The sequence below is a fragment of the Mya arenaria genome, chromosome 2 (assembly GCF_026914265.1).
Source record: "Mya arenaria isolate MELC-2E11 chromosome 2, ASM2691426v1".
NCBI classification, from domain to species: domain Eukaryota; kingdom Metazoa; phylum Mollusca; class Bivalvia; order Myida; family Myidae; genus Mya; species Mya arenaria.
The window spans coordinates 13,540,152-13,556,655 of record NC_069123.1 but is presented as its reverse complement, the minus strand read 5'-3'; the positions used below and the strand labels follow the sequence as shown (position 1 = coordinate 13,556,655).

Below are 16,504 nucleotides of genomic sequence, written 5' to 3'. Positions count from 1 at the left end.
CCCTGAGCTACAATTGAGTGTTAGTTTCAATGCTGACATATTTCATGTCATGTTCATGCTCATGGATGCTGATTCATTCATTAGTGTCTCAAGGTTGCACGATTGTTTTATCTTTAATCATGATCATTATTGTAGGAAATAGATTCAATGAATATTTAACTCACCTATTCCTTTCATTGAAAATAATCACAAGATGAATATATCTGAATAGCGTAATCATATATTGTGAATATATTTTGATTGAATCAATAGAATAGATATTGAAAGCATCATTTAAATAGGTGTTTTATTTTAGAGAAAAAAACAACAGAATTTAAAGGGGCTAGACACCAAATGGTCCAAAAATTGGCAAATGACGTATTTCATCAAAACAAACCAAGAATTGTCAATATGAACTACTAGGACACCGATAATACATCACTTTACATGGTTAAAATAATAAATGCAACAATCATGTTGCTGTCTCATCTGTGTTCCTGTTTAAAATAGTGCATAATGGTTTCCCAGTTTAAAACATATTTGTTTATGAGTACAGATAAATATACCTACCCTATTTTTAAACTGGTAAACAACCCCAGTAAATTTCGAATTGGAAAAACTGTGAAAGATGCATATGTCTTAGTTTTTGACAATTTTCATTTTTCTTGCAATTGTATTATCTGGTGTGTAGCCCCTTTAAGAGTAGCAAAATGTATTTTTTGCTTTCAATGTTATGTAATACAGTGACCTTGGCTTTGTCTTACAAAAATCTAAATCAAGATGTGCTCAATTCTGAGAAACCAGTGCTTATGGTGGAGGATCGGTGCTTCCACACATTTCAAAATGTTGCTATCATGTTTCATAACAGCATGGATTGTTCTTATGTAAACCCTTTATTATTTTTTATAAATATGTCTTAAATGGTGATGAGATTGAACAAAATTATGTTGCTGTAGTAACCATTTGAGTTAAAATGTCTTCCAGAATAAGAATGATTTACTTGATAAGTTAAGGACTCGCTTACTCTTAATTTCAACTCAAATGCCCATATGTAAACATCTTTAATCCCTATCAGTATTGTAAGTGTGCCTTTTGAGTGTGCATTTATTTGCACAACATCTAGAGCGATATGAGGCCATATTTGGTTAACCATGCTCCCACTATCAGTGTACCATAGTTGTCCTTATAAACGCACATGCACTAAAATAAGTGCATGCCCTAAAAGACATGCATGGGATCTTTTACCTGGCATTTTTACTCATTATATGAACTTTATTATGTGTTTACATAATAATTGAGCTTATTATCCCCTGCCTATGAAATAGGGAGGGGGATATTGAAATGGCGTTGTCCTTCCGTCCGTCCGTCTGTCTTTCCTTCCGTCCGTCCTTCCTTCCGTCGGTCTGTCACCTGCGTTTTCTCAGTAACTAGCCGGTATAATTTCATGAAACTTTAAATAAATATGAACCACTATCCTGGAATGATGCCTGTCCAAAAAAAAATTTGATTGGTCAATTGTCCTTGGAGTTATTGCCCTTGATTTTTTGAAAAATGCACATTCACAGCCATTTCTCAGTCACTAGCTGGCAGAATTTCATGAAACTTAAAATAAATATGAATTACTATACTGGGATGATGCCTGTTCATTTTTTTATGGATTGGTCAATTGTACATGGAGTTATTGCCCTTGATTTTTTGAAAAAAACTCTCATTTACAGCCATTTCTCAGTTAAACTAGTTGGTAGAAATTCTTGAAATTTGAAATAAATATGAACCAACATACTGCAATGATGCCTGTTTATTTATATTTTGGATTGTGTAATTTCTATATGAGTTATTTGCCCTTGATTTATTAAAAGATCCATGTTTGCAGCCTTTTCTATGCAACTAGCTGGTAGAATTTCATGACACTTGGAATAAATAAGAACCAACATACTGTGATGATGCCTGTCTATTTTTCTTTTGGATTGGTCAATTTTCCTTAGAGTTATTGCCCTTGATTTATTAGAAAATCATTGTTTGCAGCCGTTTCTCAGTAAAACCAATGTGCTTATCTTATTCTTTCTGAGATTTTTTTTAACCTTCAAGCACAAACAAGCCATCAAGCACAAACAAGCCATTGTTGGCGGGGGATATCTTTTCACTGAAAATGCTTGTTCCACTTTAAAACAATGAAACCCCGTTGGCTTAAACTCGCTTAGCTCGATTTCCTCATTAGCTTGAACTTGATGTAAATTTCTTTCAACAGAAGGTAAGCATTTTTTTCTTGGCTTGAGTTTCCTGCTGCTCAAGGTATTTTTCGTCAGTCCCTGTGAGTTTCTAGCGAATGGGGTTAGATTGTATCAGTTGTAACCTAATCACTAGATTTTACTGACAATTTTGTCAAAGAACTTGAATGCTTCGTCTGAAAAAAATGCAAATGAAAGGAGCGTCTTTTATAATATATACATTAAGCATATACACAATCAGCATAATGTCGATCACTCAAGATTGTTCGGATTTTCAATAATCTTGTGGCCACCTGAGTGAGGTTTTGGCTTTGCTTGCCCTGAGTATGCCCTTTTATCACTTGGTCCACTTTTGGGAGCAAGATGAGGTTTTTCTTTACAGGAATAAGCAGGCAACAAATTTGTTAATATCACGTGTGATATGAGTGAAGAAGATCACAATATTAATAAAAAAAATCAGAAATTGAAATAGAGTGCCAGTTATTGTTGGAAAGCCATCCTAACTGTATTAATTGATAATTCTAGTTTTTCTCATACGTTGTAAAGAGACTTAAGGAGATATATGAAAGCATTGAAGTACTTATTTGAACACTAAACTCTAAAATGCCATTATCTTGATTATGTTTTGAACATGTGGGTTTTTACTGTGTGTGTAAATACAACATAATACAAATGTTATGTTCTGGTTCATTGTTAGCTGTTGCTGTTGTTTAGATGTGCTCAACATGTTCAATCTTTGTACTTTTCATTGTCCAACATGTTTTTGTGATTTGTAGCTGTCCATTTTTAAAAAAAATAAAAACCCTTGATGATTTCATTGTTGAGGGCTACTACATAGGAAAACTTTTACCTTGGCTATAAAAATAGCAATGTTTTCAAATGACATTCACATGACACTGAGTACACATTCATGTTGCCAGGGACAACACACCCATGTAGTAGGGCCCGTAACATGATAGACAGACAGGCATTGGTGTCCACTTGGTAGTGTTCATGTTCATAATGTTACGCAAAGAGGAAGGTGTTTTTTTTCAGTTGTGTATGCATACAAAAACCTTTTAGATTGAGGAGAGTACCATCAACATGTTCGTCAAACTATTTTTGTACTTACTTACGTAAAAAAACAGGTTGTGATTTAAGGATTCTTCCGTGTTAATTTACAGTGTCTTATATAGATACTATTTGGAAGGAGTGCTTTTACTTAACCAATGGGATTGCTAGTTGTGATATTATAATATGCTGACTTGAAGCAGTGTATAGTCATGTCTCGTATTAAATCATATAAATACTAAACACAATACAATGAGCTGACAGTTTCCTTTTTGAGAGGCCATTAAAAGCTAATCGTTTGAACCCCAAACCTTTTTTTGTGAGAGGCAGGCACTTACATCACAAGACTTCTCTCACATTTGGCCGATTGTTCAGAACTTTGGTAATGTTAACAATTTAATTAACAAGATTATTGCTAACTTTTAAACGTGAAGTACTTGATGATGTTCTCATCTATTCGAATAAAAGAACTAAAGCTGAAATGGTTGCCTCAAATTGTCTTAGAAATACTCCAGATCACAAGTGTATACATTAACACTTCCAGAGCAGCAAATATTTGAAAGTTAACAATTATGATGTTCACAACGTTGTTAACTTTAACAAGGTACTGAACAATCTGCCCATTGTCTACAACTGTGACCAAATAAAAATGTTTACCCTCCCACATTAATGACCATCTCGTTTAAAGCTTTAAAAGGCTGTAAAACATTACTGGTTGCTTTACTTTTCTGCTTGTCTAATGGCCTTTGAATATGTGTTCAAAGATTCCGTTCAATTCTTGATTCAGCAGGCTTTATATTTATCTGAAATTTGGTGTAAATTTGTATAGATGTCGATGGTTTAATAACCTTTCACAAACAATTCATTCAATAGAATTCACTTCTTTTGCTAGTTACGTAACTGATTTCAACCTGAAACGCCTTCAGGAGTTCTAATATCTTTCAATGCTGCACAAAACTACCTTAATCCTAACAACGGCAGAAAGAATTTGACCCAATCATCATAATTTAAATACCGCTACATTTAGAAATTAAACTTTTTGTTTTTTTGGCAAGAGCGTTGTTCAAATACCTCTGTCTCGGAATGCCGATAAATTGCTGCGTTGATAGTGATGTAAATAAGTACGCGTGATAAGAGGTTTGAACCAAAAGTTCTCATTTGACGTAAATCGATTCTGTTCATGTCTTAACATGGATTGTTAAATCTATATAGTGGACACACTTGTGAATTCTGTGAAAGGTAATTGAAGGGCGAAAATGTAATTCTTATAAAAATATGCTAATGTCACAATCAGGACAGGAAGACTGAAAATTGTTAATGATGAACTTCTTTGCTCAGATTATGCATGTTAAAGGGAGTCAGTAGTTGAATTTATACTGTGGACACTTAAATGGAGATTACTTGGGAAAACAATTTACATTATTCTTGAAAATATTCATTTGAAATGATGAGGAAAAGGTATACAAAAAACTATGTAAACATAAAATTGTTTATTGCCTGGGACAATTTTTTTTTCAAAAAACAGATTTTGGATTTGCACCTATTTCGTCCCTAAAGTTATGTCCTTTTCAACATGTTTAAGGCTGAAATAGTCACAAGTCTGAAATCTATTTTATCCAAAAAAAACCTCTGATAAACTAAATTATTAATAAATCAGCAGCACCTAATACATTGTTTTTAAGACATTTGCTGTAATTTGATCATGTTTAATGCTGCAGCATTTGTGACTGAGTTCGTTTTAAAAAGCCCTGAATTATTCTTCAAAAAATATTTTATAATTTACAAGATTGCTTAAAACATTGCATAAAACATTGTTTATAAGACATATTCTAGACATTGAATATTTTTTTAATTCTGCATCATTTGTGACTACAGTGTCTGTTTAATTTTTTTTTATATTATTTATTGCTGGAGGCAACAACACAATCATAATATGTTGTTTTTATATTAATTAAAAACATTTGGTATAATTGAATCATGTTAAATGCTGCATCATTCGTTACTGTGTTTGTATAAAAAAACTGGCTTATTCTACAAAAAATAGTTAAAATTTTCCAGGGGCAAAATCCTGGAAAACTTAATGTTAAAAAAGTGAAAATCTTAGGGCATGATTGGAGATTCATGCCCTCTCCGCACAAATGTCATAAAAAGCTTCAGAATGATAAAAATGCATGGAATTTTAATTTGGGGGCCTCCATGTTTGATAATAAGGTCTAAAATGCGCGCCACAGGAACTGCATGCTAGCCATGTCTGTACAGTCACAGGCTTTTTGAAGAAGACGTCCTTGAGTTTGTATAACCCCTGTCCATTCTTGTTTCAGATAGATGCCATGGGAACAGAATTGGATGTTACCCCATAACAGATGGTGACTTGGAAAGGTCAAACAGATGGTGACTTGGAAAGGACATCTCTGTTTTTTACACATGACGAGAATCACTTTCATGAGAATGTGAAGATGGAAACTCCAGATATTCTACATGAATCATTTGTTTAATGATTGTATTTCTCCATTAAACTAAGTGGTATTTCTTCATTAAGGGGATGCAATTTAATCCTAGAAAAACAGACATTGCTTTATGGCACAGAAGAGTGAAGATTTCTGTATTGCAATTTCAATATCAAACACATCTGCATGCCGGATAGCAGCAGAAAAGAAATGAAATAAATACATGTATATGATACATGCATATTCACTAAAAAGAATATGGTGGAATTCGGTATAAAACTTACAAGGCATATTTCCCCCCATTTCTATTTTCTTATGCTGTTTCAGCAACTTTTTGGTCATGTTGATTTTGGAACAAGGTGTTGGAATTTTTATATCTTTATCATGATATCTTAAAGTGTTGACTTTCCACAATCAGTCTGATTACCATATATAGTGTATAACAATCTTTCTCTGTAGGTGTTTCAAGTGCATTTAAGGTTTCATTTTATTGATGTCTTTTCATGAAATTATGATAAAAGTGTAGTATAAAATTAGGGCTTAATGAAAAAATGTGTTAAGCCCTTGTTAAAAGTAATCTTTCATAAAGTTATGAAAATAAATTGATCATTCAAATGCATAATAATTTATTATTTATGGCCGGAAAAATACGTACATCTCTTACATTTTCCGCTTGTTAAAGGATTATAAAATTATGATCATTGTTTTGTATTCAAACCATTGTGTCCGTTGTATACAGAAAACATCATTCATTCATCAATTCATGTGTTAATGTCTTTAATTTCATTGTAGGCATAAAATGCAACCATCAATAAATCATTATGCCTTTTCTATACACCATTGTACTTCTATGTCATTTTTTTTCACCATGGATTTTTAGCGACATTGTATTTCACCTCCATGGGGAGAAAATTATAATTATTTTCAATTACCATTTATTGTTCTGAATGAATTTTTATTTAGAATCAATAAAAAAGTTCAATACATGGGTGTTTGTTTAATACTTTCTGACGTAAATATGCCCATTCAAATCAACTAGCATTCAAAATGGAGGAATTAAAAATTGTAAAAGCTGTTAAAATCTTTTATGGTTCTTATGCATTAAATTTGAAAGGTCTAGAGTTCCTGTTTTGTACTTTTCTGGTGTATAGGACCCAATATAACCTATTGTAAATAGTCAAGTATATGAAAATTATCTATGATATAATATTTGAACAAACTAGACTATTATGCTTAAGTCTTTTGCAAATTATTCTGTAAAAAGTAAACTGCATCTTATTATTTAATTGTAAATCTTGGTTCTCAATAAGTCTATTAAAATGATCTTATGATCAAATACTTTGTTTTCTAAGGGGAAATATATATTTTCCTACTTAAGTTTTTATTCTGATTTGAACTATTGCACTCCTAATTACAACAAATTAGGAAAGAATTATTGCATAGTTGTATGAATTAAAATGGATTTGTGCTGCAAATTCACCATTATATAACCACCTACACAGTCTTATATCACCAGTATGACAAACGACAAAATTTAGCTGCATTTTGATTCCAAATTTTGACCTCTAAACATAATTCTTGCAATTAAAATGATTGAAAAAAAAAAAGAATTGCTAAAAATTAAAAAAATAAATAATATTGTCTTAACATTTCTTTGAAACTTCTGATTTTGAATAAAAAGGTAGTATGACCTCATTTATTCACAAATTAATACCAATTACATAACCTATGTTTAACCGGGTATACGATAACTAGCTTTGTTAACGAGGCAGTAGAGTGTCCGACTGCAGAGCGAGAGGTCATGAGTTCGAACCCTGACACTGGTGCACATAGCAATTTGTGCAGTCTGTTACATTTGGCGCCCAACAAGGGACCAACGCTGCATGATAAGCCTCAAGGTCATTGCAAATTGACCTTAGTCTCCGAAATACGAGAACAAATTTCAAAATGGGTATACGATAATTATAAAGAGGTTCTTATACTGTCTCGCTTAAGAGCTTTAACTTTTAAAGCGATGTGGTAGAGTGTCCTCCTGTTGTCTTAAACTATATTTTTCATTTATGATGATTCTGTTATAATAAAAGTCAGTTTGAATATTGATCCTATTGTTAACCAAATTATTTTAATATCATGTTTTTTGTTGTGATGTCATATAATTAGGCACTTGTAAAACTTGGCATCACATGGTCATGATTCTGAAAGCATATATCTGTCAATATAAAAGATATTATCTACACATTTCAAGATTTCTTCATGAAATGCCACTGCTATTAAGTCAAAAATAAAAATGTATTCTTGAAGGTCCAAAAATGTCTGTGGTGGCCCAAATACAATGTTATGCTGTTTACACTAGTAAAATGTATTAAAACCAAAAAATATGTCTTTCAACAGTTTTTTTTAGTTATACTTATGACATTTTCACAAACACATAATATTCCCCATGTTATTTTGTTGTCATAAAAACAATGTGAATCATGCTGCTAGGAGTGGAATGATTCAGTCAGTCTTTTGAAAGAAAAATAAACATTGTGTTGTACAATGAATTCCCCTCTCATTGAAAAAAAGCTGGTCCTTTTAAAAAGTTTGTGTTTATTATCTGTATTGTTATGGTGTTCTGAGCTTTCAGTTGGGTTAACATGAGATTGTTTATAACAAGGGTTATTAATTTGTCAGACTTTATTGATAAAAACTATTGACCCTCGTCTTGTTGAAACTACGAAGAGATCAATTGTTTTAAACACTTAATCACCCTTATTGGCATTTCTACAGTGATAAATGATAACAAATTGAATTTTTTTTTTTTATATAACCATGGTTCAAATGTAGATAAATAAACAGCGATGATTTAAGCTATTCTGGCAACCTAAAAAGTGGAACATAGTTTCTAATTTAGCCATAACAAATAATTTAGCCTTGTGCTACTAAAAGAATATATTGACACAGTTATTATTAAAATCACCTGGTAATACAATATTTTGTCAATATTTAGCAGTGAAGTTACGGCTTTTGAAACAGAGTAGCTCTATAGCGCTGTTTGTATACAGTAATGCCCTTTAAAGTAGGTCATTCTTAAAGGCTCTGTCACTATGTTTGGTTAATTGACAAAAATAATTACAACTGTTTTCGTAGAAGCCATGGAAAGTTTGCCCCAATATTTTGCCCACAGAGTTGTTATTTATTATCGGACCGTTTGGGGTCTTTGACCATGCATATTTACTTCACAAATGATTCTTCAAAATATAATCTACACTTTTGTGTTTAAATGGTGATTAGATAAACAATTCCGTTTTATGGATCATAGGAAGTTGTATTCACCATGAACAAATGAAGGTGAATATTGCTTTTGATGGTCAATAAAATAGGGTAAATAATAAATTGGTATATAATAAACCCCGTAATCAATCTTGGTGTTTTATTTTATGCTTTTAGTAATAATTGTTCTGTAGTAAGGCCAAATGCTTGATGCTTAAAATAAACGATGTCAATAAAGTCTGATAACTCATTAATTTGTTTACACAAATATCGCTTTTTCCTGCTGTTCATGCACATCACATTTTATGGGTTGTCACATGACAGCCTCTGGACCAATAAAAAGGGTGGAAATATACTGAGCTTAAAAAAATACAGCTTAAGCCAGGCAAGGGACCTTTCCAAGCTACAATTTTAATTTCTAATATAAGTTGTTTTTTAACCAGGTTTTCAACGAAAACCGGGTTATTAGAATGAAGTTGTCGTTGGGCGGGCGGGCGTCAAACATTGGTTTCTGTTCAATAACTTTAGTTAGCTTTGATAGATATTGATGAAACTTGGTGTGTAGGTAGTTATCGGAAGAGCTAGCTTGGGATTGCTTTTGAGGGGGGTGGGGCTAAGGTCAAGGTCATTGTTACTAAAAATAGAAAAATGGTTTCTGCTCAATAACTTTAGTTAGCATTGATAGATATTGATGAAACTTGGTGTGTAAGTTGCTTATGTGAAGAGCTAGCTTGGGATTGCTGTTGAGTGGAGAGGGGCTAAGGTCAAGGTCACTGTTACTTAAAATAGAAAAATGGTCAAGGTCACTGTTACTTAAAATAGAAAAATTGTTTCTGCCCAATAACTTTAGTTAGCATTGACAGATATTGATACAACTTGGTGTGTAGGTAGCTTATGTGAAGAGCTAGCTTGGGATTGCTTTTGAGGGGGTGGGGCTAAGGTCAAGGTCACTGTTACTTAAAATAGAAAAATGGTTTCCGCCCAATAACTTTAGTTAGGATTGACCGATATTGATGAAACTTGGTGTGTAGGTAGCATGTGAAGAGCTAGCTTGGGATTGCTTTTGAGTGGGGAGGGGCTAAGGTCAAGGTCACTATTACTTAAAATAGAAAAATGGTCAAGGTCACTGTTACTTAAAATAGAAAAATTGTTTCTGCCCAATAACTTTAGTTAGCATTGACAGATATTGATAAAACTTAGTGTGTAGGTAGCTTATGTGAAGAGCTAGCTTGGGATTGCTTTTGAGGGGGTGGGGCTAAGGTCAAAGTCGCGTGTTACTAAAAATAGAAAAATGTTTTCTGCCCAATAACATAAGTTAGCATTGATAGATATTGATGAAACGTAGTGTGTAGGTAGCTTATGTGAAGAGCTAGCTTGGAATTGCTTTTGAGTCGGGAGGGGCTAAGGTCAAGGTCACTATTACTAAAAATAGAAAAATGGTTTCCGCCCAATAACTTTAGTTAGCATTGACAGATATTGATGAAACTTGGTGTGTAGGTAGCATGTGAAGAGCTAGCTTGGAATTGCTTTTGAGTGGGGAGGGGCTACGGTCAATGTTACTGTTACTTGAAATAGAAAAAAAAAATTGCCAAAAAACTTTTGATAGCATTGAAAGATATTGATTAAACTTGGTTTGTGGGTAGCTTATGTAAAGAGCTAGCTTGGGATTGCTTTTGAGGGGGGTGGGGCTAAGGTCAAGGTCACTGTTACTAAAATTTTTAAAATGGTGTCCGTTCAATAACTTTAGTTAGCATTGATAGATATTGATAAAACTTGGTGTGTAGGTAGCTTATGTACAGAGCTAGCTTGGGATTGCTTTTTAGGGGGGTGGAGCCAAGGTCACTGTTACTAAAAATAGAAAAATGGTTTCTGCCCAACAACTTTAGTTAGCATTGACAGATATTGATGAAACTTGGTGTGTAGGTAGCATGTGAAGAGCTAGCTTGGAATTGCTTTTGAGTGGGGAGGGGCTACGGTCAATGTTACTGTTACTTGAAATAGAAAAAAAAATTGCCAAAAAACTTTTGATAGCATTGAAAGATATTGATTAAACTTGGTTTGTGGGTAGCATATGTAAAGAGCTAGCTTGGGATTGCTTTTGAGGGGGGTGGGGCTAAGGTCAAGGTCACTGTTACTAAAAATTTTAAAATGGTGTCCGTTCAATAACTTTAGTTAGCATTGATAGATATTGATAAAACTTGGTGTGTAGGTAGCTTATGTACAGAGCTAGCTTGGGATTGCTTTTTAGGGGGGTGGAGCTAAGGTCACTGTTACTAAAAATAGAAAAATGGTTTCTGCCCAATAACTTTAGTTAGCATTGATAGATATTGATGAAACTTAGAGCGAAGGTAGCTTGGGAGGTGGGGTCAAGGTCACTGTTCCTAAAAATAGAAAAATGTTTTTCTGCCCAACAACTTAGTTAGAATTGATGGATAGTGATGAATCTTAGTGTGAATATAGCTTATATGAAGCTGCAGATTGAACTTGCTCATACGGCTATAATTTCTGATTGCCCATAACAAAAACCTAGTTTCGTCGCATTGCGGCGCTTCTAGTTATATTTTACAGTAAAAAAAAGGGCAACATCTTCAGCTATAATTAAGAATATAACTCCTCCCAACTAGTTAAAAGTCTTTTGACTGTAAACTGTTTGACAAATTTAATTTTAAATAAGTTTTTTGCTGAATGGTATTTGTATAAAGACTTAACATTTGATCTTGGGTTATTCCCATTTTTACAGTCATAACTTTTAACATTGGTATTAAGGCCAAATTGAAACGCTTTCAGAATACCAAAGTGTTCACTTTTAAAATTTATTGAACGGTTTTTCTGTTTACATGTGTTTGCAGACCGCTTATAAATTTCCAAAGGAATGAAACAGCCTTTTGACCTTAGTCAATGTTACTTTAGTAAGCTTCAATACACTTAATACATTCCAAACTAGAACTCATCATTTCTCATATTTGAATAGGATTATAATGGAGTTTACATATAACACTGCTTGCAGATAATGTACTTACAATCATTGAATAGCGGACTAGAAAGCCGAACTGAAAACCATTTGTTACACCTTGTATTGAACGTTATAGTAGAAAGTTAAGAAAGCAATTTTTAGTGTATTGTTTATCCTTATATCCAAATTAATAATGATAATTGCATTTTTAAGTATGCATTTTATTGCATACAACATTGTCCATGAGTGAGCTATGGTTTTGCTTTCTTAATGCAACAATCAGCCTGGTTTTGATGCACATGTTTTAGTTGTAAAAAATTAACACCCATTAAAAATCATGCAAAAAACAATATGACAAAGCAAGTGTTGTGACGCAATGCAATAGTAATAGAAAGAACATGTTTTGTGGTGGAATGCATTAGTCAGAGAAAGAACATGTTTTGTGGTGGAATGCATTAGTCAGAGAAAGAACATGTTTGTGGTGGAATGCATTAGTCAGAGAAAGAACATGTTTTGTGATGGAATGCATTAGTCAGAGAAAGAACATGTTTTGTGGTGGAATGCAAAAGTAAAAGAAAGAACATGTTTTGTGGTGGAATGCACTGGTCAGAGAAAGAACATGTTTTGTGGTGGAATGCACTGGTCAGAGAAAGAACATGTTTTGTGGTGAACTGCAAAAGTGATAGAAAGAACATGTTTTGTGGTGGAATGCATTAGTCAGAGAAAGAACATGTTTTGCGGTGGAATGCATTAGTCAGAGAAAGAACATGTTTTGTGGTGAACTGCAAAAGTAAGACGAGGAACCTGTTTTGTGGTGGAATGCATAAGTCAGAGAAAGAACATGTTTTGTGGTGAACTGCAAAAGTAAGACGAGGAACATGTTTTGCGGTGGAATGCATTAGTCAGAGAAAGAACATGTTTTGTGGTGAACTGCAAAAGTAAGACGAGGAACATGTGTTGTGGTGGAATGCATTAGTCAGAGAAAGAACATGTTTTGTGGTGCAATGCATTAGTCAGAGAAAGAACATGTTTTGCGGTGGAATGCATTAGTCAGAGAAAGAACATGTTTTGTGGTGAACTGCAAAAGTAAGACGAGGAACATGTTTTGTGGTGGAATGCATTAGTCAGAGAAAGAACATGTTTTGTGGTGAACTGCAAAAGTAAGACGAGGAACCTGTTTTGTGGTGGAATGCATAAGTCAGAGAAAGAACGTGTTTTGTGGTGGAATGCATTAGTCAGAGAAAGAACATGTTTTGCGGTGGAATACATAAGTCAGAGAAAGAACATGTTTTGTGGTGAACTGCAAAAGTAAGACGAGGAACATGTGTTGTGGTGGAATGCATTAGTCAGAGAAAGAACATGTTTTGTGGTGGAATGCATTAGTCAGAGAAAGAACATGTTTTGCGGTGGAATGCATTAGTCAGAGAAAGAACATGTTTTGTGGTGAACTGCAAAAGTAAGACGAGGAACCTATTTTGTGATGGAATGCATAAGTCAGAGAAAGAACATGTTTTGTGGTGAACTGCAAAAGTAAGACGAGGAACATGTTTTGCGGTGGAATGCATTAGTCAGAGAAAGAACATGTTTTGTGGTGAACTGCAAAAGTAAGCAAGGAACATGTGTTGTGGTGGAATGCATTAGTCAGAGAAAGAACATGTTTTGTGGTGGAATGCATTAGTCAGAGAAAGAACATGTTTTGCGGTGGAATGCATTAGTCAGAGAAAGAACATGTTTTGTGGTGAACTGCAAAAGTAAGACGAGGAACATGTTTTGTGGTGGAATGCATTAGTCAGAGAAAGAACATGTTTTGTGGTGAACTGCAAAAGTAAGACGAGGAACCTGTTTTGTGGTGGAATGCATAAGTCAGAGAAAGAACATGTTTTGTGGTGGAATGCATTAGTCAGAGAAAGAACATGTTTTGCGGTGGAATACATAAGTCAGAGAAAGAACATGTTTTGTGGTGAACTGCAAAAGTAAGACGAGATACATGTTTTGTGGTGGAATGCATTAGTCAGAGAAAGAACATGTTTTGTGGTGCAAAACATTAGTTTAAAGAAGAACATGTTTTGTGATGCAATGCAATAGTAAGACAAATTAGAACAAGTTTGGTGGCACAATGCAATAGTTAAAGAAAGAACATGTCTTGCGGTGCAATGCAATAGTTAAAGCAAACAATGTTTTGTGGCGCAATGTAAGTATAAGACAGAGAACATGTTTTGTGGTATAATTGTGTTAAGTGTTAAGAATGCATTATTTTTGTTCTGAATTATGATCTATATTGTTTCATACTGACCCATTTATAAAAACTTCATTAATGAGTTGTACGCTCATTAACACAAAGACAATTCTAATTAGTGTGTGAGTTTAACATTATTGAAATCCAATCTGCCTGTATGTGCTAATACCTATTGTATTTACCCATCTTGATAAATCAGTAGGTTGAAATCCTATGAAAATGCTCGATGATTTCCATTGTCTGGTCATGTATATAACCTATATTCCTTATTGTCTGAAGAAATAAGGTTGATTCTTCTTATCACATATTGAAGATTTAATAAATCTGTGATTTGACCCGTAAATATTGGGGAATGGGTGAGGTCTTGTATGAAATGGTGCCTTACCTCTCTGTGGGTAAAACTCCACAAACGTCAAGGATCATGTAACGGGACTTTTATTTATTCATAAATTAGATTGCAATTCTTTTAATTAGGTGTCCACACTCTTTTGGCAATGGATTTGGGTTATTTTGACTGCTTATGCAATTCTTTATATAAAGTTTTATCATTATGTATATTGATGTTAATTTTGATAAAAACCTTTTGTCATTTCTATAAAGTGTTATACAACCAGTCATTTGTAACCACGCCCCCCCCCCCCCCCCCCCGAATGCGGTGGTTTTGTCTTCGCTTAAATATAGTGGGAAATGAGCCTTACCTAGGGTCCCTGGCGTGCGGGGCCATTTGGTGGGGATTTTACCATTTGTTCGTCCCCGCGGGGGGGGGGGTATTTTAGCCGGGGTTGGCTGGACAGAAAGTCAAAGTCCCCGCTATTCCCCGGACCTGGGGGGCCGTGGTTAAAATTGACTGGTGCATTATAAATTAAAAAAAACCCTGACATTTTTCCTGTATAATAAATTACTCATAGGATCTTGACCAACATTTAAAACAACATATTCTGTGAGAAAATGTGCTTTTAAAAGACTAAAAACATACGATGTTCAATAAATGTGATGTTTTTTTTGTATATTGATCATTCAAAATTCATGTTAATACAACAATCCTTGATCTAATGTTTAATCTTTAAAACTTCAGTTTGATCTAAGAGTCACATGATTATTTCATAGCCATAGAACAGCAAGGTTGTGACACATGACATGTACGTCATATTGTATGTACATCTACACGTGCATATACGAGTTACAGTTATGTTTAAAAGTCATAAGTGATAACTAACTTAAAGCTGCATTCTCACAGATTTACCATTTTTACAACTTTTTTATTTTTTGTCTTGGAAAGAGCAAATTTTTGCGTAAATATCTGCAAACCAATGATATAAGATTGCTGACAAAAAAATCAGATCATAGATTTTCATATTTCCGCTCGAAAATTAATGTTTTATGGCTTAAACTGTTACTAACGGTTTAAGAAAAATGCTTTAAACATAATATTTTGAACTTAAATATACAAATCTGACATCTAATTTTTTGTCAGCAGTCTAATATAACTGGTTTCTATGGATTTTCGCAAAAATTGGCTCGTTCCAAGACAAAAAATAAAAAAAGTTGTCAAAACGTTCAATCTGTGAGAGTGCAGCTTTATAACTTGTACTTGTAGACTTGCTTATACTAGCATAAACCAATTTTCTCGTGCTATTATACACAAAATGAAACATGTACTGTACAATGTACATATACTTGGATGATGAAGGGGACAGAAAGTAGTGCCCACATATATACTCACATACATGTACACCCGTGGACAGAGTGTTGCAGAAAAGGGACAGGCTGCTCGGGGACAAAAGGGGACATTTTATCTGGCAGTGAATAATTAAAGCATTATGAGTTTCATCAAACATATTGGAAATTTTGTTAATTTAAAGTATTATCAAGTCTCAACTACTAAATATGTAAAGATTACTTGAATTCATAATCTTATTTCAAGTTTTAATATAAAAAAAGATTATCTTGAGCATTTTCTTTTTGAAGGCAGGAGGGTACACATTCTGATCTCCAAAAAAGGACAGGGTGCAGCCCCCTCCCAAAACCTTCTAGCTAAAACCCTACATGGTAACCCACAAGCAGTGTTTCGCAGCTATTCTAATATCTCAACGTGAAATTTGACAGACTAGTGCAATAGTTTTGCACTGAAGAATGGATTGAGGTTTTCCTTTCTGCACATATGAATGCATAACAATTTAAGACCTTCATTTTTCTTTCATTCAGGTTTCCTTTTATATTTTGTTTCAAAGATAAGGTTATTGTGCAATCTTTGCTTTGACATAATTTTAATCAATGCTGTATAAATGAATGAAATGTTGTGAAACTAAATAGTTCATATCTTGTGTTAAAATGAAATTTGAGTCTAGATCGGTAAAAA

The 16,504-nt window shown here is 33.7% G+C and overlaps 1 protein-coding gene across 1 annotated transcript in view; it reads left to right on the top strand.

Moving 5' to 3' along the window:
* Positions 1 to 6,690, top strand: part of LOC128217866 (WW domain-binding protein 11-like) — a 35,908-nt gene extending 29,218 nt beyond the window's left edge. Inside the window, exon 16 of the mRNA XM_052925299.1 lies at positions 5,579 to 6,690. The gene's annotated coding sequence lies outside the window, so the exon portion shown is untranslated. The remainder of the gene's footprint in view (positions 1 to 5,578) is intronic.
* The last annotated feature ends 9,814 nt before the right edge of the window (positions 6,691 to 16,504 follow it).